A 24687-nucleotide genomic window follows, 5' to 3' on the forward strand; every position below is an offset into this window, starting at 1 on the left:
GCCGGAGTGGTGCGTCGCTGCATCCACTTTCTGCTGGTACTCCAGAGGCCTCCATCTGGCCATCCCCCAGACAGATGCCTGGCCCATCCCCATCTACTTGAGATGCGGATCAACCTGCTGCAATCACGGGGCACGTGGTTGGCCCATTGGCCTCCTCCACTCACGAGGCTCCCTCGCTGAGAGAATCTGGTGAGCAAGATCAGTGTCAGAAAAACGAGCCACATGTCTATACAGCCGCAGGTAATGCTCACGGACTATGCAGGTAACAAAACTCATTTGAGTCTCTCTCAGTAACCGCTCGTTGGACACAAAGTCCGACCAGTGAGAGCCAAGGATTCTCCAAAGAGAGCCGTTACCAAAGGAATTAAGTATCCATCTCAGATCCCTGGTCAGAGTCCAAGTCTCGCATCCATAGAGCAAGACTGGAAGCACAAAGGACCTGAAGACTCAGACTTTCATTCTCCCACACAGGTACCTCATGCCACACCTATCGCCAACCACCCCCCCCCCTCCACCCAAATTCTCACACCCGTCACCGTGCCCGACACTGAGACCAGCATCACCCCTCGGTCATTGTTGCAGTGCCACACCCCATGATCCAGTGAATCCATGACTCCCCAGGCCCAACCCAGACGTCTGTTGACCTCTGGCTCACAGCCAGCAGAGACATGAATATCACTGCCAAGGTAAGTGAATCTCTCTCACCTCAACATCCTCACCAAAAACAGGCACAGACAGGACAGCAGCATCCAAGATGTCATTGAAAGCCTGGATCTTCGTTTTGAGCCAGGAAAACCGTAATCCCAGTGGCTCCGACCCCTCATTCAGCACCTCGAGAGCCCCCAAAAGAATATCTGGAGTCTCAGCAAAGATGACTATCATCTGTGAAATCAAGGTCAGAGATCTTGACATTCCGAAACGATGCACGGCAGCTTGATCTCTCGAACATCCTCCCCAGAATCCAGTCCATACAAGTGCTGAAAAGTGTGGGGGGCAGTACACACCCCTGATGAACTCCAGTAACAACTGGAAATAAGTCAGAGATGGTAGCACCACATCTCACAACACTCTCAGTACCAGAGTAGATTTCAGACATCAGATCAATCAGTTTTGGTGGCACCCCATGAAGACAAAGAAGCCTCCAGAGGGCATCCCGGTACACTGAATCAAACGCTTTACAGAGATCAACAAAGGCTGCAAGCAGCTCCTGCCGAAACTCCCATCTGCATTCGGTGAGGACTCGAAGAGCAAGGATATGGTCAATCGTTGGCCTCGTCGGTGTAAAGCCTGATTGCTCTGGACACTGGTACTCAAGCCGATGGTGGCAAACCCCATCAAGAATTATCCCAGCAAAGACCGTGCCCGGCACTGAGATCAGCATCACCCCTCGGTCATTGTTGCAGTCTTGGCGATCACCATTTCCTTTCCAGAGAGGGACAACAAGGCCCCTCTTCCAGTCAGTTGGGATGATGCCTGTGTTTCAGGCAGAGCACATAACTGCATGCAACGACACGAGTACAGCACTTCCACATGGATGCCACCAATCCCAGCAGCTTCACCTCATTTCACCCGGTTCACATCAGCCTTTGTTTCCACAAATGAAGGTGGACCACAGTTAATTGGAGGGTCAGCAATAGGGTTAGTAACACCCCCGACATCCAACTCGACAGCTGGTGGATCAGCCTCGTCCAGCCGCTCAAAGTAACTGGCTCAGCTGGCCTTCACTTCCAGGCTCCCCTTTCAAGAGCCCACCACCCTCTGCTCTAACTGCAGTACATCGAGGAATGTGCCTGGAAGAACGCAATGCACGAATTCCCCTGTAAGCAGGGTGAGAATCACTTGACCACAGGTGATGCTCTACCCCCTCACAGATTCCTCACACATCTGCCTCCTTGTCTCCCCTTAGTGCATGCACAGTTTTATGCCTCAGTTCCCTGAACAGCTCAGCTCTCCCATTCAGCCTGGCCCTGCAACTCAAGTCAATGGTATCCAGTGTCCCTTGAGAAACAAAATTCTTCTTCGCTCTTCGGTGAGTTCCAAGACATCTACCAGCAACATCAAGGATGGTGGTCTTGAAGGCACTCCACAACTCTTTCGGTATCCTCCAAAGCACACAGACCCCGCAAATCTCCACTCAGCCTGTTTGCAATCTCCTCAGCTACCATCTCATCCTTGAGCTTGCCAACATCCAGCCGAGGCTGGGATGGTACCATTCCCGTGGATTTACTGCAACTTCAGAGTTGCAACAACAAGCCTATGGTCAGTATTGAGGAACTGAGCACACCGGTAGACGCCAACAGTTCTGGATCATCCTCCAGCGATCATCAACGAGCACATGGTCAATCTCCTTTGCCACATCACCAGAATTGGAATTTCAAGTCCAGTGATGAGGCTGTGGGCACCGAACCCATGAACCAACCACCCAAGGCTCATGACTTCTTGCAAAGTCAAGGAACTGAGTGCTATTTTGGTTCACAGTTCCAGATCCATGGGGACAAACACACGTCTCATAATTGTCCGGATCAGTTCCATTCGATGCATTGAAATCCCCGAAGACTAGAAGTGTATCTCACCTGGGGCACTGATCAACCACAGACTTGAGCATGGCGTAGAATGCATCCTTCACGGAGAGGTCACTCGCCTCAGTCGGAGCATATACAGAAACCAGGGAAATGACACGCAAGGAGTGACGAATCCTCAATCTCATAATATGCTCGTTGTCCAGTGTTACCTCAATTATCATTGGAGTCAGCTTATTGGACACAGCTACAGCAACTCCTTGGGCATGGTAACCATCATAGCGACCAGACCAATAGTAGGTGTCACCACCCACCATGATCTCACCGCAATCTGGTCTCTGAACCTCAGAGAGTGCTGCAATACCGATGTCCAAATGCTTGAGCTCAGATGATAACAAAGACAGGTGATCATCCTCTCTTAGGGATAGGACATTCCAGGCACCCACCCAAAGGGACCGCCTCAGGTTAACCCAAGGAGACCACCTTCTGGTGGACGACACCTCAGCACCACCCCGACACACTCTCCCGCAATCTGACCCGGGAATGTTACCCTGTGGTTTCCCTCCCATCATCAAATATTGGGGGTCCCGAAGGCTTTGCCCCAATCCCGTCATCCGGTGAGCTGCCCTGCGAAGGGCAGCTGAACAGTAGGTACTCCCACGGTATGGGTTTTCAGATTTTTTTATGCTTTCAATCGGTTTTGCAGAATGAAGCATTTTACTGTGGCCAGAGTGCAAATCCTGCCACCAACCTCCCAATAAAAAGTAACCCAACTGCAGGAGGACGTCCGCAGACACAGTTGGACACTAGATATGGGTGGCCGTTGGCTCACAAGGAGCTCCTCCACCCTTTGAGGGAATGATTGGCGGAAAGAAAGGTGTGAGAGTTTGGGTGGAGGGGCGGGGTGGTTTGCGATAGGTGTGGCATGAGGTGACTGATGAGGTAACTATGGGAAGCACTCTTGAAGGACTGGAGAGAGGATCACGAGACAACTGAGGCATGCAGTCGGTTCCACAGATGAGGGAAGGGAGGGATGAAATAATGAAGATGAAGATTCAGCTTCGAATTGGGGGTGGAGAGAAGAATCTGTGAAGCAAGTATGGTGTTCTGGAAGAATGCATGCAACCTGGGTCGTCTGGGGTAGAGGGAGGGGTGAGAGGGTTGAGGAGCGAGACCAAGTGTGATCCGATTTTCTTCTTTGGACTTTTTACTTCTATTTTCCCATACATTATGGCTTTTGCAGTCATGTGACTCACTTTACACAAACATGTATTCAGATAGAAATACTTATTCTTGAAAAACTGAAAACTGTGTCTTATAATATTAATTCACAGGGCATTACAACCTGAATTGATTTGCATCTGATAAAACATTTCGTATAAATGAAATGGAGCAATGATTTTGTTTCCCGACCAAAAAGGCTCATCGTCAAGTGTTACACTAATTAAAAGTGAGATTGTTGCATAGTCTTGAGGTTTTTTTGCCATTGAGCATGAGAAGCTGGTCATTTTGGACCAGCCACGATGTGCCGACAAAATGCATGCCGGCTGTCAAAATCCTTGGAAACTGGGCATTACCGGCCGCCTGCAAAGACCATTAATCTTACAAGAGGCTCCGAAGTCATTTGAACATCAAATATGTCAAAGCTCTCTGAAAACACTTCCTCATGTCAATACAGCAAAGTGACTTAAATCAGACTTTCCTGTAATACATCATAATCCCTGCCAGTTTGGAGATCATTATCACGACGCGCATAAATTCCGTCCCCTGGAGACAGCAGAAGGCAACCGTCGATTTTTCAACATACAAAACAAATCCTTTTGATATTTATATGCAACCGTTATGATCATGAAACATAAATCCAAGGTGAGAGAGGATTGTGGAAGGACAAAGTGAAATGGGACCTTCCTTTGGAGGTGCACCTCCGCAGTGCGCGTTTTCTAGAACCTCGTTCGCTTCTCACGACCTCGTCGTTCTCAGCCAGTGGAAGTCATACTCACGTAGTACTGAGAAGTAAAGGACGAAAACTGTTTCTTCTTCGTTGCTCATTACGACGAATATACTTCGCTGCTCAAAAGTAATGGGACAGACTTCTCGGGTCGTGTTCTAATTGTTCGTTGCTCTGCACTTCCATAAATCATGTATCCACATCAGAAAATATTTATTATACTGGGAGACAAACACACAGGCAGCTTTTGCTGTTCTTTGTGGACCCACTTTACACTACAATCCATCATTTGTAACATTCCGTGATAATGAATTACAAATGGCCACGGGCATGCCGCCGCCTTCCCTGAAGCAAAGTGGCAAATCAGGCAGGATAGAGGTGTGTGCAGGATAGAGGTGCCTTCGTGCCCTGTGTATAAGCAATCTGGACAGATGCAGTGGTGTGCTGAAACTTACGTAGCACTTCACTCGTTTACGAACACACACACACACACACACACACACACACACACACACACACACACACACACACACACACACACACACACACACACACACACACACACACACACACACACACACACACACACACACACGTACTGTGTGTTCTTTCAGAATTTTATTTCCATATAAATCTTCATTTCCTCTTATAAACTTTTCACTAACAGTTTGATTTCTCAGATAACATGGTGCACACAGTGGCTTACTTGTTGAGTAGGTTAAGCATTGTTGCATTGCCCCACACTTGTGCTGGTTCGATTTCCAAGGAGCTGCTAAGCAGACCTGCAATCAAATGCAGACCTACTCACAATCAGTCATTAGCTATGAAAACGTTCACAACTTGTCATGAGCATCCTGGTGCTCTGTAAAGATGGACCTCCACCACCACCAAAACCAAGTCATCGTATCATAGCACGAAACAGCCTTACAAGGATTTGTTTATAACTTATAAACATCTCGAGAAAGATTATTCTGACTCACCGACTCCGTGAGCAATCACTGCACCCTTGAGATTTCTGTTTGAAGATTTCAGCCTCCGCAGGTGTATTGCCGATAGCATCCTGGTGCTGCTGCTCAGTGAAGCTTGTTAGACTATTTGTTGGCAATGTACTACCCCAGGCCTGGATGGATAGAGATTTCATTTAAACCATCATTACCACTGCAAGAGCAGGTCTCTAATCGAAGCTTGCTGAGCAGTTGTCCAAATTTGCCATTTGACTCATTCAAAATTACTTCGAATGACGGGATAAATTTCCACTTAACATATAGCGTTGGGGTGACATCAGTTCTCTGACAATAAGCTGAATCCAGGGAATTCACACAAGATGCCCATTCGGCAGGCTCTCCTCAACTGACATGAGGTGATTTAAAGAATAGAGAGGATGTCCAACTCTGTTGAGTGCAAAGCCATTTTGAAGATATACAGGGTGTCTCAATAAAATGTATACAGACTTCATCTATCGAAACTATAATGTACTATCTTGTCATTCTGCACTGTCTTATGGGTAATAGCTGACCGACGACGGGCAATCACTCCATCACATGCTTACGCCATCTGTTAGGTATTCGTAACATTGAGCATTGTCCCGCCCTCTGCTGTTTGATTAATTTCTCAACAATATTAAAGTCTGTATGAATTTTATCGATACACCCTGTTTTGGCAACACAATTAACATTAAGTGCAGTATGTTGCATTAACACTTTCACAACAAGGCACAAAATCAAATTGTAACTGGCTCATTCAGTGAAATATGACTGATTAACAGCTTCATACCGAATACAAACATAACTAGTTTTGTCATAACTCATCCACAACTTTTTGAAATGCAGGGTGGTGCAGAGCCGACTGACACATTTCAGACCGCTCTCCTGTCCGAGGGGTAGGGTGGGAACTTTTGGGGTTGTGGGACCATGTTTCTAAGACACTGCACTGCAACTGGTGGAGGCCATCTTCCTGATGTTCTCTACCATCTAGATATTACTAAAACTCTCATTATGTATGTATGTTCCCAAAATACAGCCAAAACGGTACAAGATAGCACAAAAATTTTCGGCCCACCTTACTCACCATTCTCCTGCGGTGTGCAGTATCAAGTTTCGTTCAAATCGGGCAACGAAAAAAAAAAATTATTTAAAAATCAATTCCCGATTCAGTCAAGGACTCTTCAGGAGAATTTGATCAATGCAAACAACCTCAGCGGTATTGTTCACTGGGGCTATCTTTTTTTTTTTAATCAACCACTGTCACAACGGGAACCCAGCGGGTTCACAGGCCATCAAGTAAATAATAAAATTTCAACCTTTGAACATAAACCTCGTGTATAAATATAATGATAGGAGGTAATTATATATATATGTTTATAAGGCAGAGGTAATTATTTATAAATTTACACTGATTAATTCCAGCAAACTTTGAAAATGTGGTTTTTAAAAGATTGTGAAATATTCATGTATAGATATTAAGATACGAGTCGCATTATCTTGCATGCTCAAAATGTTCTATGAACGAGATGCTCACAATCGTCCAAAAAAATAACATGGAACAAAGTTTTCTTTGTATTTTACAATATATATACGATGTGATAAAATATTTCATTAGTAATTATACGTACTTCTATAATGAAAAATAAATCAAGAAAAATGTTGGCACATCTTGGACTATTATGAGTATTAGCAGACCCTCCGGGCGGAAGTCGTATCCTTCTCGGCTCACCGTTGGTGGGCAAAGTGTTGCGGCACAGTCTTGGAATTGCACTTTATAATTTTTGAAATTTTTCAAAAATTTTTATTGATCACAACATCTCATATCCTCCATCGACACGATAAAAGGAGCTGTGAGTGTGTCCGTCCATGCGTGTGTGCAAGTTCCTCCCATTGGTTGGACAGTTCACCTGACTCCAACAATTTCTCCACAATGGCTGCCGTGTTGGTGCATACCTGCAACATGAAGTCAAAGACATCTTCAAAGGTGTCAAACTCTCAATCGCCATGTGCGCCCTGTAAGTTTTCCCTTCAGAGTAAAACGACCAAAGAGACACTTGAAACGATTTTGAGCCGACAGGTGTCACAGGCCTTGTGATTAAATAGGCCTCAGCGATCGAGGCAGCTTTCTGTTATTTATAAACCATCTAAATAACTGTGGCATTCTCTCAAGAAGCGCTTTTATCGTGAAGGTTACGCAGCTCCTTGCTTTTACTTCTGACGATCTTTTCTTCAAATTTTGAGTTGAACAGGTGACTGATGGGTTTCTGTGAAGTCGTTGATAGCATGATAGGGGAGCAGAAAGCATTACATATTCCTCTGTTTCGATGTGGGAATGCCCATTTGCTTTTATGAGCTGTTACCTTTGGAACAGCTTTGGAAGGGGAACGTTGAGGCTTTGGGGTGGGTGGGGTTTCAGGATTTTCGGTGGAGGAGGGGGGGTTGAAGGCTTGAGTGTGGGGATTAATGCCTTTGAGTTGGTTGGGGAAAGGTGAGGACTTGGGGTTGGGTTGGGTAGGGGGTGGGGGGTGTAAGGATGGGACTTGGGGACTGTCTGTATTGTAATATGCTGTTTGCACTTCTACCTTTTGAGCCTCATTGGGAAAGTGATGGTAAACCGACCATTGCATTCCTTGATGAAAGACTGCTTTAGCAGAACCTTATTTTAAGGAGGTTGGTCTGTAAGAAAGATTTTCTGAATGCAAAATTGGATATTTGTTTATTATTTAAAGACTTTTTAACTGAAAAGCGAGATTACATTGGATAAAAAAGCATTGCAATAACATTGGGCGGGCAGAATAGTTTTGAGGTAAGCACACTCGTCACACTCGTCCAGCTTGTCTGGGTTTGGATCTTGACCAAGTTGTAAACCGTCACTCTGGTGTTCCACAGGCTGGGTGATGCATCAATGTTTTTGCTTTCCCTCAGATGGACAGTAAATTTCTTTTGTCATCTATCAGCATTAGTGTTTAGATGTTAAAGATGTCATGGCGTCTTTCATTACTTGGCCAAATAATATTGGTTTAAGTAGGGTTAATGGAGATAGGAAAACTTGCAGATATGGATGAGGGATGACAGGAGATGGTGGTGTATCTACTTGCTTAAGGCTCTGGAGGGAAAAGTGATTGAACCATCTCAGGAAGGCAGTTTTACCATCGGGATTGAAAATGAACAAAAGAATGCAGTTGTACAGTCCACCTAAATTTTGAAAGTTTAACCAGGAGGAGGCTACTGTAAAAATGCATGCTTCATGAAGGAGCTTTGGGTGGCCACTGAGCTGAGAGAGCAGGGAGAGCAAGACTGGAGAAGAAGCAGTAACGAATAGAGAGGCCACCAAACCTTCTCAAATGTGAGAGCAACAGGCTTTGTGCTTTGACCTCATTATTGGATATGTCAATAATCTCGAGAGCTTTAGATTCAACAAAATCTCAGAGAAACAGACATACTGTTGGGAACTCAGCTCATCGGGGAGAGAAGTACTCCACTGAACTACGACAGACAAAGGCCTTGTAGGCTGTGATTTGTTCTGAGTTTGTTTGTTTTTTTCTTCCAAGGAATGACAATTGGAGCAACTCATGATGCACAGTGTGCAGTTGGCTTTGGAGACAAGCTTGAGGAGCAATCATGGCTGATGCTGAGGCCGAGTGAGGCCTATGCTGAGATATCACATCTTAATTTAGAATGACAAAGAATCTTGGAATTGCAAAGAAATTCACACATCAAAATATCTTTGGTATTCAAAATACATTTCCAACCAAGCAGTTTTGCAATACCTTATACTTTCTTACTCCATCCTTCACATTTATAGCATTCAACGTAATTTGTTTCCACAATCCAAACCTTTCTCGATTTGACCAGATCTCTCCATTGCTATTTTATTAAACCACTCGTTTATAAAAAATAAGAAATTCATAAATTAGATTAGATTCAACATACTGTACATATTTTGATATGGATGGAACCTGTTCTGTTCATGGCAGCTTGGTAGCTCTCATTTTTTGGAAGTGCAGCTGTGCTGCTGCTCCTCTGCCATCACACTGGTACTCATTTCGCCAACAGGCTCATAACAGGCTGAGTCAAACCCACCTGGTGTTAATTCAGCAGCCAACAAGGCTCAAACTCACGACCTGAGGGTCCCAAGCCAGCTATCCTCACCACGAAGCCAACACCAGGCTTATGGAAGGAATAATAATCTATATAATATGTCGAATTGTTTCTAAAACTCCCCCAATTCTAAAATTATCTCAGTCACTAACTACAGAGAAGCTCAATGTTTTTTTGTTTGTTTGTTTTTTTAACCAATTATTACTCTCACCAAAGGAGCGGGTATTGCATTTGGGTCCATTTGTCTGTCTGTCTGGCTGTTTTTGTTTGTCCGCACAGAACTTTCATTTTTTTTCTCCGCAACCGCTTGTCGGATTGAGGCAAAATTTTCACCATAGGTGTGACTACTCATGTAGAATGGTTTAATCAAAATTATGACGTCATAGGTCACGTGGTGTTTTGCTTTTGAGTTCCCAAAAACAAGTACTGAATTGATAGGAAAACAAGATATTGCAATTTGTGTGATGTCACAGGTGCTTTCGTTGTGACATCATAATTGCATATGTGGAATGCCACATCTGATCAGTATGAAAATTTTTGAGGGTCGTCTCGGGATAAAACCGTCCACAGGACAAAAAAAAATGATGACGTCATCGATCACGTGATTCGGTAGCCATATTATTTCAAAAAAAAATAAAAAAACCTTCAAAAATCGGCTGAACATATCAAGGCGAAACTTTATATGTATGGCCACCTACTGCTAGCAGTTTTAAAGTGGCAGTTCTAATTATGTCATTAATTACGTAACACAGCAGTACACAAATGCCACAGAAAATCAGTCCTGGCGAGGGTCTAGAATGTCTGATTGCTCTTTTTCTTGTTTCAAATAAGTTATAACTTACCCGAAATACATAAATGTGCTGAAATCATGATATTGGTGAATGCATCTTGTTGCCAAAACCAAATCAATATCACAAACTATTTTCAAGGATAATTCTATCATATAACCATTTATGTAACTTCAGAACACAAAAACTACACTTCCCTTGCATTGAATCATCCATCTCCTTCTTTCTTGATGATTTGTGGCAAAGAATCATTTTAAGTATTTTTATTGAGTCCATCATAACAGTGATGGATGGCTGGTAAGATGGCTTAGAGGTATGCACACTTGCCTTTGAGCTGTTGAGCCTGGGTTTGAACCTCAGCCAAGCTATAAACTGTCATTGTGCAAGGTGTTTCGCATGCAGGGAGAGGCATCAATACGTGTGTTCTATTTTTGGATGTGGATATCATCTCAGAAGACTCGTCTGCCAGCGTTGGTTGTTGGTGGACACGAAAGATCTCGTCGTGTTTTTGGTGAAGAGTATGCGAGTTTTCATCAGCACCCTGAACAAAACAAGATTCTTACCCAAAACTTTCTCGTCGACTCCCAAATGGAAAGTGTGGAGAATACCCTCCCCCCCCCCCCCCCGCTCCCCTGATGGAGATGGAGGTCTTCATGCTACAGTGGACAAAACAGACTGATGATTATGATTATTATTATGACGATGATGATGAAGCGTTGCTTGTAATTTTTTATGTTGCTTTTGAGTTTTGAAAAACAAGCACTGAATTGATAGGAAAACAAGATATTGTAATTTATGTGACACCCAAAAATGAATCAATCTAATAGAATGTTCACATAAGCAATAATCTATTTATTGAGTCACAAAACTGCCTGCATTGTTGAAGGTATTCAAACTTAACTTTGCAATGTCCACACATCCTTTTGTTGTATCAAAAATATTGGTAATCCTTGGCGACATCATTTTTAATTTTTATTCATTCCAAACGATGCTTCTTATAAATAATATATTAGTGGTTTCTCCCAATAAACTGTCAAGGTGTGACAAACTGTAAAATATCAGTAAAGAACGTTGAAACACTGGACCAGTATTGGCTTTATCTATCCATGAAAAATCTCATGTTCAATAACTGAACCTGGGACCAACAGGAAGATGTCACAATAAATATAAGTAATGACGTTCAGTTCAACAGAAACGATCAATAAATTTCTCAAGCATCCAAGCAAAATGTTGGTAATGTTGGTCATTTAAAGACAGAAACTAATTAAGGCACATAGCAGTATTATGATAATGAAGACTTTATATAATAATCTATCAGTTAATACGTGGATTGGTAAAATATCTTTTATTGATTTAGTCGTGTAATAACTTTATTTTTAATCACATACTTTTTGTATTACTCAGATTTTAATGACAAAACCCAAGTGGGAAAGTACAGCAATAGGTGGGGAAACTTTGCTTTGTGCAAAGTGATGAACAGTGGATGTAGATTTTTGATAGATATATCGACATCAGACCACATTACTGTAATGGGTAGCAGGAAGCGAGTGCAACACCAACTTTTACTGTATGCATCCGAACCAACAAGAAATCCATCCATCCATTGGGACCATACTCTGTGCAGAGCGTTGGTGCTGCCGAAGTAGTTTCCTTGACTATTCGGCACAATCCTGGACGGGTCACCACTCCGACACAGGATACCAGCATGCTGGCACTCATTTTGCTGACCTCGGAAGGATGACAGGCCGAGTTAACCCCACCTGGTATTAATTCAACAGCTGAGCAGGATTTGAGCTCAGGACCCTAGGATCCCAAGCCCACCACCCTAACCATTAAGCCAACACCATGAATAACAAGAAATGCCAGCCACACATTGCCCTTTCTCTGTTACACAAAATAGTTCTGGGAGTAACCATCAAATGTTCATTTAAAAAGGTTCTTCTGCGATAAATAGATGAGGTGTGCATGTGTGTGTGTGCGCGTGTGCGTGTATGTGTGTGTGTATCATACTTTTTGTCTATTAATTACTTATGTCTATTCATTAATTACACGTAATTGGAATGAACCTTTTAACCCTTCAGACTGCTGAGACCCTCTCTGAACTTTGAAGACCCTTTAAGACCCCAAAGATCCTGAAGACCCCAAAAGTCCCAAAAAGTTTCCAAGGACCCAAAAATCCAAAAGTTCCTGAGGACCCAAAAGTCCCAAAAGCCCCCCAGCACTGTGAAGACCAATGAAAATTTGGTCCATCGGACCAATGGCCCCACTAATCTGGCTAAACAGTTGCATAAGCTTCGCCTATTCGGCATGAGCTCAGCAGATTATATATATATATATATATATATATATATATATATATATATATATATATATATATATATATATATATATATATATATATATGTATATATATATATATATATATATATATATATATATATATATATATATATATATATATATATATATATATATATATATATGTATATATATATATATATATATATATATATATATATATATATATATATATATATATATATATATATATATATATATATATTTGGGGAGTGCTTGTCACACTCCACATTAAGTGCCTTCTGGTTGAATGGTTTGCGCCTCCACACACTATGGTTGGCGCCTATTTGAGGCGCCTCCACACAGACTGTAAAACAGACAAGGGGACAGAATAATAAAAGAAAAATCAACCCTTTCTCCCAGCAATTAGCTGTCTGCCCAGAGATGAGTTTCTGGAGTTTGAGGTTCATCAAATCGCATCATCACTGCACGGGAAAACGCGCCCAAAATGGCGCCAAGCCGCTCTCTCGGCAGGAAGAGTATGCACGTAGTTTTGGCGGTGATATGCAACACCAGGGCTCAGAAACTGCCACGCAGCTTCTTTTCACGATCGTACTTGCCAACGCCGCTCCTCTCCAAAAATTGCCCTGGCTTCTTCCCCAATGGCCCAGCACGAAGCTCCGAGGTGCGGTCTCACACAACCCAGCGAACAGTCAATGGCCAGTGTCTTGCTCCATCATGCGAGCACATTCACACACAAACAACGGGATACACGCTGCCTTTTCCGTTGTGTTAAGGGTGGCCAGCCAGAGCCTCGATCTGAAGATGTGAATTGCGTTCCTCACAAAACCTCCCTTTTTGTTCCCGCTTGTGTCCCGACTCCGATCGTAACTCCATCCTCTCCTCCGACGTCCCACCTGCTTATCATCCACTCCAGGGGCATGGTTTGCTTGTTGTCATTCCCGGAGGTGGAGTTTCTTGCCTGCTTGCAACATGCAGCTTGGTTGTTGTTATTGTTTTAACGATGTGATCCCTTGTTAATCACGGGTCTTGAAATGCAAAAACATCGGAAAAGGTCACAGGGGGCAATCACATGCTGGGAGAAATTATCTTTAAACCCTCATGCGGTGCCCTCCTTATCCTTAAACACAGCACCACCCCTCATGCGATTACACGTAACACTTAAGCTCACAGTTTCTCCACTTAATTTACATCGAGATGTCTCCTACACGTCAACAGACCAAGCTACGCTATACAAACCTATATTTTCGATGAAATTCTTCCATCTACCCCATAAACATAATACTTTACACATCTATCTCTACAATAATAGACTGGTTCATCCATCCGTATACGCTGATTCATCCATCCGTTTGTGTGCAACATTCCATTCCACCCAAAAACACATTTTTGTCCGCCATGTTTGTCTGATATAAATTTAAAGACGTCTTCAGAGCTGTCGTATTCATAATTGTCATGCCCTCCCTACAAGTTTTCTCTTCATTGTAAAACTACCAAACGGATTGTAAAAAGGATCATCAAATATGGAAAGGTTAAAGCCGCTAGGCATCACAGGCCTTGTGAAGGTATAGGCGTCATGCTTCAGGCCTCTGGTAAGTGCAATTAGAATCTATCTGATGAATATAACCACAATGTTTTATATATGCACAAAGGCAGTCAACATTTTTACATCCTTGGGTAGGATCTCGAAGTCTAACTCAGGTTGTTGTTCTTCATCTTCTTCTTGTGGACTTTTTTTGTTTCACAGCCTACAGTTTTCTTCGAAACTTCCTGAAACTTGGCATATATATGTAAAAAAATACCCTGCGCAGAGAGTAACCATCGCCGATTTTGAAAATTCTTCCGAGAAAAAAAAAGTTACGACGTCAAAATATCTCCGCTAATGGAAATCGCCGAAGACATTATCTCCGAAACTAGGCAAGCTTTTTGAATTCTGTTTGCGGGAATCGAACGGGGCATCAGCAGAGATGAATTACCGCACTTATGATACATCACTATGACGTCATATCAATTTTTATGACGTCATCCCTATTTTTTGACATTTTTTGTTTCACAACCCAGAGTTTTCATCGGATCCTCATGAAACTTGCCAGGTATATGCAGAAAGCCCACGCGCAGGCAGTAACCATCTCCGATTTTGGAAATTCTTCCAAGAAAAAAAAGTTGAAGTCATAATATTGCCGCTAATGGAAATCACCTATACCATTATCTCCGAAACTAGGCAAGCCGTTTGAATTTTGTTTGCAGGAATCAAGCCGGGCATTAGCACAGATAATTTATCGCAAACGTGATAAATCACAATGACGTCATATTCGTTTTTATGACGGCATCATAAAGAGGACGAGGATCTTAGCTCATTTGAGCTTTTCTTCAAAACCTCGACCAGAGACCAGAAAACCCATGTCATTTTAACGATGTTTTGTGCGAGTGATTCTGGGAATCTCACGACATTGTGAAAGAAAACATCCATCATTATTTAATTTAATGATGTGTATAATCAAGTCACTGAGGCAGGCACCACCATACTTTGGGAGAACATCTGAGCCGGCGATGTGACGTGCTGGTGCTCCCTCACACCCGCCACCAAAATGGCGGTTCGAGCATGAGCAGTCACCGCACCGAGTGCGGGGTGGTTTCCATGCAGACGCGAATCATCCCAAACACAATTTGTCCTTTAAGTTAAAGGGACGATTAATAACTAAAGCCGTTTGCGATCAGGGCAACTCAAGTCACTCAGAGACCGTGACTTCATCTGTCTATTTCATAAGTGAACGGGGCGGCAGGACAGAGGACACGAAAGCACCCCGGGTATCGGATGAATGGAAACTACTTTTGTACATGTATTAACGACTTCTATCAAAATGACACAACGAGGATATATGTTGGGGAGGGTGGGGATTGAGGACTTAGGGTCGGGAGGTGGAGGCTGAGGTTGAAGACCTGAGGTTTTGGAGTGTAGGTTAATGGGGGCACGGTAATTTGGTCACAGGAAATTTGGTCACGGTAAAACGGTCACAAGGTCATTTGGTCACGGTATTATTATTAGGGTACCCTGTGAGTACAGGGTACCCTATTGTTTTTCTTCTGTTTATTTATTATTTTTATTAATTCTTTTTCTTTTTCCGCCGGCATTTTGCACCCTTTTTCGCTTTAAAAACCATTTTCTCTGGGACACTAAGTCCGATCGAGACAAAATTTTCACCACAGTATGTATCTTTTTTGATAGCACAATCACGTTATAATTATGACGTCATTGGTCACGTGGTACGGGCGCCATCTTGAAAAAAACGATAAACTTTGGACCTCTGTATCTCAGAAACCGTGCAATGGAAAAATTTTTCGCTCGATACATTTTACTAAGCTCCCTATGCGGAACACGTGTGATTTTTCATGACGTCATAGGTGAAGCGATATACCGGTGAAAATTCGTCAAGTAGAACGCCATATGGGAAAAATCTGAAAAATTCTGAGCATCATCTACGCCAAAAATCACTGACGAAAATGTTTTTCTTGACGTCATCGATGACGTAATTCGGCCGCCATCTTGTTTTTTAGTGTTTTTTTAAAAAAATCTTCTTCTCCAGAACGGCTATGCAGATTGAGGCGAAACTTTACACGCACATTCCCCCTGAGGTCCTCTTTCAAGTTTGTTAATTTGTTGTTGATACGTCACATGGTTTGGCGGCCATCTTGAAAAAACCCTAAAAGCTTCAAACATCTTCTTCTCCAGAAGCGCTGGTCCAATGAAGGCGAGATTTCAGAACTATATTCGTGACATGTATGCGATGCAAGTTTGTTAATTTCGAAGTGATAGGTCACATGGTTTGGCCGCCATGTTGGATTTAAGAAAAATATTAAATAATGTTTTCTCTGGAATTTCATAAGCCATTTAAGCGAAAATTTGCAAGTGCCTTCCTCCCTCAAGTGTGCATACATGGTAAAATTTTTTTACCTCAGAAGTCACATGGTTTGGCGGCCATCTTGGATAGAAAAATAGACCTTATCCGATTTTCACGAAACTTCACACACTTGTTCGGGTCGTCGATGGAAAGCAGAATTTAAATTTATGATATCATAGATCACAAGGTTCGGCAGCCATCTTGGATTGAAAATGAATAAATTTTAAAAATCTTCTTCTCCAGAAGGGCAAGACAGATGAAGACGAAACTTCACACATATATTCCCCATGAGGTCCTTTCTCAAGTTTGTTAATTTGTTCTTGATCGGTCACATGGTTTGGCGGCCATCTTGAAAAAACCCGAAAACCTTCAAACATCTTCTTCTCCAGAAGCGCTGGTCCACTGAAGGGGAGATTTCAGAATTATATTCGGGAGAGGAAGGCGATATAAGTTTGTTAATTTCGAATTGATAAGTCACATGGTTTGGCCGCCATCTTGAATTTAAGAAAAATATTAAATAATGTTTTCTCTGGAACCGCTTAACCTAACGAATCAAAAATTTGCAATTATCATCTACCATTGTGTAAGCACGCATGGTAAAAATTATGATGTCACAGGTCACATGGTTTGGCGGCCATCTTGGATAGAAAAACGCACCTTTACCGATTAACACGAAACTTCACAGGCGTGTTCCAATGCCCAGTTGGAAGCAGAATGTAAATTTGTGATGTCATAGGTCACATGGTTCGTCAGCCATCTTGGATTGAAAAATAATATCTTAAAACGTCTTTTTCTCTGAAACGACTGAACAGATCCAGGCGAAACTCCACTACTATAACCGCCTCTCCATGACGAATAAAAAGTTCTCACCCCCTTTTGAGGTACGACGCAAGGTTTGGCAGCCATAGTGGATTGAAGGAAAAATATTAATTAATGTTTACTCTGGAACTACTACATCAATAAATGTGAAACATGACCGTTATGGCGGAACAATCATGCGGAATGAGGGTTTGAAAGTTCAACGGGATCGGGCCCAGGGTTTGGCAGCCATGTTGGTTTTAAGAAAAATATTAAATAATGTTTTCTCTGGAACTGCTTAACCTTGCGAAGCGAAAATTTGCACTTATCGTCTGCGATCGTGTGTGCACATGTGGTGAAAATTATGACATGACAAGTCACATGGTTTGGCCGCCATCTTGGATTGAAGGATAAATATTAATTAATGTTTACTCTGGAAGCGCTGCTTCTATATATACGAAACTTCACATTTGTAATTTAGCCGACATGCGAAACAAAGGTTTAAAATTTCAACCTGATCGGTCACGCGGTTTGGCAGCCAGAATTATTTAATTATTTGAATCTGTTCGCCAGTAATAAGGAAATTGAACGCTTTGTGCTGCCCGGTTCGTAACTCGTCTGTTCCGCGCCGTTTCGAAGCAGGCCTGTGTTTGTATCACCATTAAATAATGTTTTCTCTGGCACCGCTTATCCGATAAATGCGAAACTTTGCGACTATGATTTAAGTCTCATGTTGTATCAGTTGTGTCAAAGGCGGACACTTCTGGGTACCCGGTCATCACTGCCAGCAGTTATAAAGTGGCAGTTCTAGTTATTATTATTATTATTATTATTATTCACTGCATTTAAGGCCAGTAAGGCCCAAGAGCAGTAATAAACATTTTCATTTCATGGCCGGCGAATCTTGTTGGCATAATGACGTATTGACCAAGTTTACTGACGACTTTAATGGAATCGGAATTTAAAAGTTGAGGGAGACAGAATCGATTCCATTATAGTAGTTAGTAAACTTGGTCAACACGTCATTATGCCAACAAGATTCGCCGGCCATGAAATGAAAATGTTTATTACTGCTCTTGGGCCTTACTGGCCTTAAATGCAGTGAATAATAATAATAATAATAATAATAATAATAATAATAATAATACCGTGACCAAATTACCTTGTGACCAAATTACCGTGACCAAATTACCTCGTGACCGAATTACTGTGACCAAATTACCTTGTGATCGTTTTACCGTGACCAAATTACCTTGTGACCGTTTTACCGTGACCAAATTACCTACATTCGGTTAATGACTTGGGTCTGTTCAGAGGGGGGAGGGATAGTTGAGGTCTTGAAGTCACATTTTACATGATGTGGATGTTCTGTTGGTCCCTGCTAGGTTTATATTGTTACGCCTTTATCAACCGCATGTCAAAATTGAAATGCACACAACGCGTACATTCTTAGAAGAGTTATTACCGCAATGTATGTTAAGAATAGTACCTTCCCTATCGGAGATATTATGTAATTAAATGCGTTGGGTTAGGGAGCGAGCCCCCCCCCCCCACTCAACCTGTCGGGATTATTGCAACATCATCGCATAATGACGTGTGCCGTGACTGCTATCATCACGAAGGGTATGCGTTGTTTCCCTGCCATAACTTCTCGGCATGTGCGAATAACACAAGTGTTCAGGAACCTTCGCCGAAGCCACGGCTTTAGAAATGCCCGCCAAATTCCGAAATTCCCCTTTATTGTTTAAAGCCCCACCAAGTCCTTATTTTTCTGTTCACTTGTATGGACGTCAAGTCTGCACTGCAATTTCTTGCCATCTACCCCGTACTGTATTTTGGTTCCCTACTCCCCATTCATTGCCCTCCACCTGAACCCAACCGGCTGATGGACCAGGACTCGACACATCCCTCCTGCAATAATTGACCAACTACCTAGCTTTGTGCCATGGACATTTTTGGACATGTGGGGTTCATCCCGGGTGCATGTGGGTAAAAGTGATTTCACCATGTTGAGTGCAGAGCTCCACTCCTGACGACAGCCGGAAGGGCCAAATGAATGCATATCAGGGTGGGCAGCATAATGGGAGGGGCTGCAGGGACATCCCCCAATGGCTGGTATGGGGCCAGCACTTAAGATCTGACGTGGCCTAATATCTGGCCCCAGGCCGCCTCGGAATATCTGACGAGCGGCTCTTTGACACCAACTACCCCAGAGACCATAAAGTTGTGCCCAATACTCTGGTTCTCCCTCTCCCTGTCCCGGTCATCGCACTCTCAATTTCTGCCATGGTCCCAGATGCTCTGCATTGCTCTCCCTCTCTGCTCTGGTCATCACTCTCACTCGCTCTGCCCTGGTCAATGCTCTCTCAATTCTTCCCTGGTCCCAGACGCTTTGGTTCGTGGTTCCGATGGAGCTTGTGGACTCTTGTTTGTGGAGTGCAGTGTCGGGGCCATTCCGGAAAGTGGCAGGGAGAGCGGTATCAAGATGGGGAGGGTAATGGTTCCACATGTTGTAGGCTGAGGCCATCCTGCCCCTTCCAATTTGTCTCCCCGTGTGTGTGGTCTGATGGGTACCCTTGTCGTGTTATCCGGTAGGGAAGGAATGGGTTAAGTTAAGTCTGCGACTTGTGCATTTTCTTTACTTTTTGTAAATAGACACATTGATTGCTTTGTATTGCATTTCCCCTTTTCCTGCCCCAGGTGCCCTTTGACTCCATTACAGCCCTTGAGTTCCCGTCTCTCCTTCCCCATACCCCACATTGCTTATTGTGAATAAATGATTCTTGTTGAACGATATGTCCAATCTGCCCATGGTTGTCCTTTCTTCCGTTGGTCCAGCAATGTCCATACACAGATTAGCCAGGAGAATATAATTCCCCAACGGATTAGCTCTCACGTCAGTCTGGTGTTGTGCGAGCAGTAAGCTCGGCTGAATTTAATAAAGATCCAATAAATATAAAATGAGCATAACTGCCGAGTGCACGATTACTTGATAAGGAGACAGCGTGTATCCCAGTTGAACGGATGTCAGACGAAGGACACTGGGTCACGTGTTTAAATTGTTGGCATTCGTGGTCGATTAGCGACCAACTGCAACACAGACTTATTCATGTGTGATGGCCTTGATTATCGCTGAATCGTGGAGAAACAGGGATAGCCCCCTCACCCCGTAGCACTTCCGCAACAGGACAGGTCAGGTATGGGGGCATGTGTCAGAGTAGCGCGTCGCTGCGTCCACTTTCCACCGGAACTCCAGGGGCCTCCGTCTGGCCATCACCGAGGCAGATGCCTGGCCCATTCCCATCTCCTGCTGATCAACCTGCTGCAACCATGAGGCATGTGGTCAGCCCGTTGGCCTCCTCCACTCATGAGGCTCACTCACTGAGAGAATCTGGTGAGCAGGATTAGTATCAGGAAAACGAGCCACATGTCCAGAGAGTCGCAGCTGATATCCTGGACCATGCAGGTAACAAAACTCATTTGAGTCTCTCTCAGCAACCGCTCGTTGGACACAAAGTCCGACCAGCGATAGCCAAGGAGTCTCCGAAGAGACCTGTTACCAAAGACATTAAGAATCTGTGTCAGATCCTTGGTCAGAACCCAAGTCTCACAAGCAACAAGGACCTGAAGACTCAGACTTTCTTCCTCCTGCACAGGTACCAACAGCATCACATTCCATGATCTAACGAATCCATGACTCCCCAGGCCCGACCCAGACGTCTGTTTACCTCTGGCTCACAGGCAGCAGAGACATGAATATCACTGCCAAGGTAAGTGAATCCCTCCATGACCTCAACATTCTCACCACAAACCGGTACAGACAAGATAGCAGCGTCCAAGATATCATTGAAAGCCTGGATCTTCCTTTTTACCCAGGAAACCCATAATCCTAGCGGCTTCGACTCCTCCTTCAGCACCTCAAGGGCCCCCAAAAGGATATCCAGAATCACCGTAAAGATGACTGCGTCATCTGCAAAATCAAGGTCAGAGATGTTGAGATTGCCAAACAATGCACCGCAGCTCAATCTCTCAAACATCCTCCCCAGCATCCAGTCCATACCAGCGCTGAGAAGTGTGGGGACCAGTACACACCCCCTGATAAACTCCATTAACAACTGGAAATAAGTCAGAGATGGTGTCACCACATCTCACAGTAGTCTCAGTACCAGCGTAGAGTTCAGACCTCAGACTGATGAGTTTTGGTGGCACCCCACGAAGACCAAGAATCCCCCAGAGGGCATCCCGATTCACTGAATTGACTGGTGTTACCTCAATTATCATGGGAGTCAGCTTATTGGACACAGCTGCAGAAACTCCTTGGGCATGGTAACCATCAAATCGACCATGTAACCAGCTGCCATGATCTCACCACTATCCCATCTCCGGACCTCAGAGAGTACTACAATACCGATATTCAAATGCTGGAGCTCAGATGATAGCAGACAGGGGATCATCTTCTCTTTGGGATAAGACATTCCAAACACCCACCCAAAGGGACCGCCATCTGGTGGACGACACTTCAGCATCAATGCAACTCGACCGAGGAAAGTTATCCCATGCTTTTCCTCCTATCACCAAAGAATGGAGGTGTTGACGGCTTTGCCTCAATCCTGTCATCCGGTGAGCTGCCCTGCAAAGGGCACCTGCACAGGAAGTACTCCACGGAGTGGGTTTTCAATTTTCTTTGTTATTGTGTTTTTTGTGTGTTTTGTGGAATTAAGTGTTTGTCGGTGGCCCGAGTGCAAATCCTACCACCAACTCCCTCAAAAAGGTAACCCAACTGCAGGAGGACGTCCGCAGACACAGTTGGCCACAAGATATGGATGGCCGTTGGCTCACAAGGATCTTCTTCACCCTTTGACAGGTTTTATTCTTCATCCTGCTGGGTGTCCATATCATACACCCTCCTCACCAAGGAACTTGATGGGGGGGTGGGGGGGGACGGTTTAGTCACCGACAACTAAACAAGTTAGTACAGGTTCATATGGTACCTGTAGCAAGTCACGGATCTAATATGGCTTGACGTGGCAACAACGTGATCCCAGGCCTGCAACAATATAATAGGCTAATGCTGTTGGTCTGTCACCTCCCCCTACCCCCAATGAAACACAGAAATATTCCTCAGAGAGAAAATAAATTATGAAATAAAAGTTGCTTTAAATTAATCCTGACCTACTATAAGATTATAAAGGAAAAAAACAAAATTGTACACAAGAGATTGCATCCTCACACATATAAAGTGCAGACAGCGCAACCCTTACAACCAAGGTTTACCCAATCAAATGTTTTGAAGAAATCATTACGTTGTTGAACTCATTTTACTCTCTCCTTTAAGTGTCAAGTGTGCACAATTACAACTCAAAACATTCCTTTTACAGCCTCCAATTTTGAGCTCTTTCAACCCACAAGAATAAAAGGATTCCCTTTTTATTTCAGTGGTCTGCTCGTGTGTGTGTGTATGTGTGTATGTGTGTATGTGTGTATGTGTGTATGTGTGTATGTGTGTATGTGTGTATGTGTGTATGTGTGTATGTGTGTATGTATATATATATATATATATATATATATATATATATATATATATATATATATATATATATATATATATATATATATATATATATATATATATATATATATGCTAAAGAAGCACACGGAGGGTTTAGTGCAACACACATACTACACAGACTAAATGAAATGTCAAAAGGAATCCTTGCTCCTTTGCCTCGTCCTTGTAGATCACACTTTTCACCCAAACTTGCTGGAATTTATCATACTAATGATTTATCACTTTTTCTTTCCCTCCCAAGTCAAGTCCGCTGAGACAACCGACAGAAACGAGAGCGCGCGGACTGGGCATCATCTATCATTCGGCGTGACAGGTTCCGACTGTGAAACTTATGTATCAATTTCATGCACTTCCCTTAGGCGGCCTTCAAACAAACTTCATATTGTGTTCTGTCATTCAAAGTAAGATGAATGCTCCGGCCAGGCCGGCCCTTTTTGCCATTACAATTATGCGTTTTTCAATTGCGTTTGCATGTCGAATATGATATTGAAATCATAAGCAGCATTTTGTACGACTTGAAATGCACCTGCTGTCCGTTAGCGCAACATTAAGATGCAAACATTGCTTTATGCAGTCCACGCGCCCACTTGGCTCTACATGAAGATTGGAGGGGGGAAGAGGAGGGGAGGAGAGTCGTGAATCGTTGTAAAGAGAAACAAGCAAAACATTAAGGAAAAACAGCAAGATGAATGAAATGAAGTGGCTCGCCTTAAAGCCATTTTGGGGAACCAAAACACTGCTCGTGCTACATCAATCCCCTGGAACGAAGAATGATTGCGCGATTGTGCATGAAGGCAAATGTTGGAATAAAACGCTGGTAGTTTCTCATTCAGCCACACTCACCGAGGATGTAAAAGAAGTGAAAACACTTGGAATTAATCTCTCATGTTGGACGCGTTTTATATATTTTTACCGATTAAACAAAAGCGCAGCAATCCGCTCCAAACACAATTGACGCATTGAGCAACAACAGGGGCGCATGCACAATATCGCCTGAACAGTCTTCGCAGCATGAGTTTCTATTCCAAATTGACCACGTCTGGAAGGACCTCATTCTCCTTATTTTGGGACCTCATCATACACACTTATTTTGGAAAATAAAGGGCTTGTCTCGGACTATCTCATTCCTCGAACGTTCTGAACGTCTCACGTCCTTCAATCAGTTTCACTCACTTGGTTTGCAAAAAAAAAAAAAAAAAAAATTGGGATTCCCCCCCCTCCAAAAAAAAATTTTTTTACTCACTTTGAAACACTTATCCAAAGAACTATTTACAAGTCGTTATCGTAACATTTTGGTGAAGCGCATTAAATAATAACCTGGCCAAATGCAATTAATGTTGAACTCAAAAGTTCTGAGTAATGCGAGTCGGCGTTGACTATCCGAGCAGCAGATACTTTAATCATTCCAATTTACTCAGACTTGCGTATTTTCACTTTCCATTCACCGCAGCAATATCAGTTTTTGTCACAACAAATTTAATCTGACAACATACGCCGAGGCTGTTTTTATTATGAGCTGTGGAGCTGCCACATTTATTACAGGCGGCCCAGCGGATTTATGGCCGTGGCACAGCAGTTGTTAACATCACTTGTCCGATCAGTCTAAATATGAGGGTTCTGTCAATAATGTTAAGTGTGTGCGGCGGAGTTAGTGGGGGTGAGTTCCGTAACTGGGTCACGTGCCATGCGCGGTGCGCACTCTCCCACACGCACGACCCTGGTGCGAGCGCACGTCGCGTACATCTTCGAAAATGCAAAATGAG

General features: G+C 43.3%; 1 long non-coding RNA gene across 1 annotated transcript in view; it reads right to left on the reverse strand.

The window, feature by feature from the left end:
• Nucleotides 1-552: 552 nt before the first annotated feature.
• LOC147022624 (uncharacterized) overlaps nucleotides 553-24687 on the reverse strand; it is a 91402-nt gene continuing 67267 nt past the window's right edge. The window contains exons 4-6 of the long non-coding RNA XR_015059679.1: nucleotides 5448-5587; nucleotides 5174-5267; nucleotides 553-4525 (exon numbers count right to left, since the gene is read on the reverse strand). This is a non-coding gene — a long non-coding RNA (uncharacterized LOC147022624). The remainder of the gene's footprint in view (nucleotides 4526-5173; nucleotides 5268-5447; nucleotides 5588-24687) is intronic.

The sequence above is a fragment of the Eptatretus burgeri genome, chromosome 7 (assembly GCF_056783735.1).
Source record: "Eptatretus burgeri isolate ZD-2024b chromosome 7, Ebu_testis_v1, whole genome shotgun sequence".
Classification (NCBI taxonomy): Eukaryota; Metazoa; Chordata; class Myxini; order Myxiniformes; family Myxinidae; genus Eptatretus; species Eptatretus burgeri.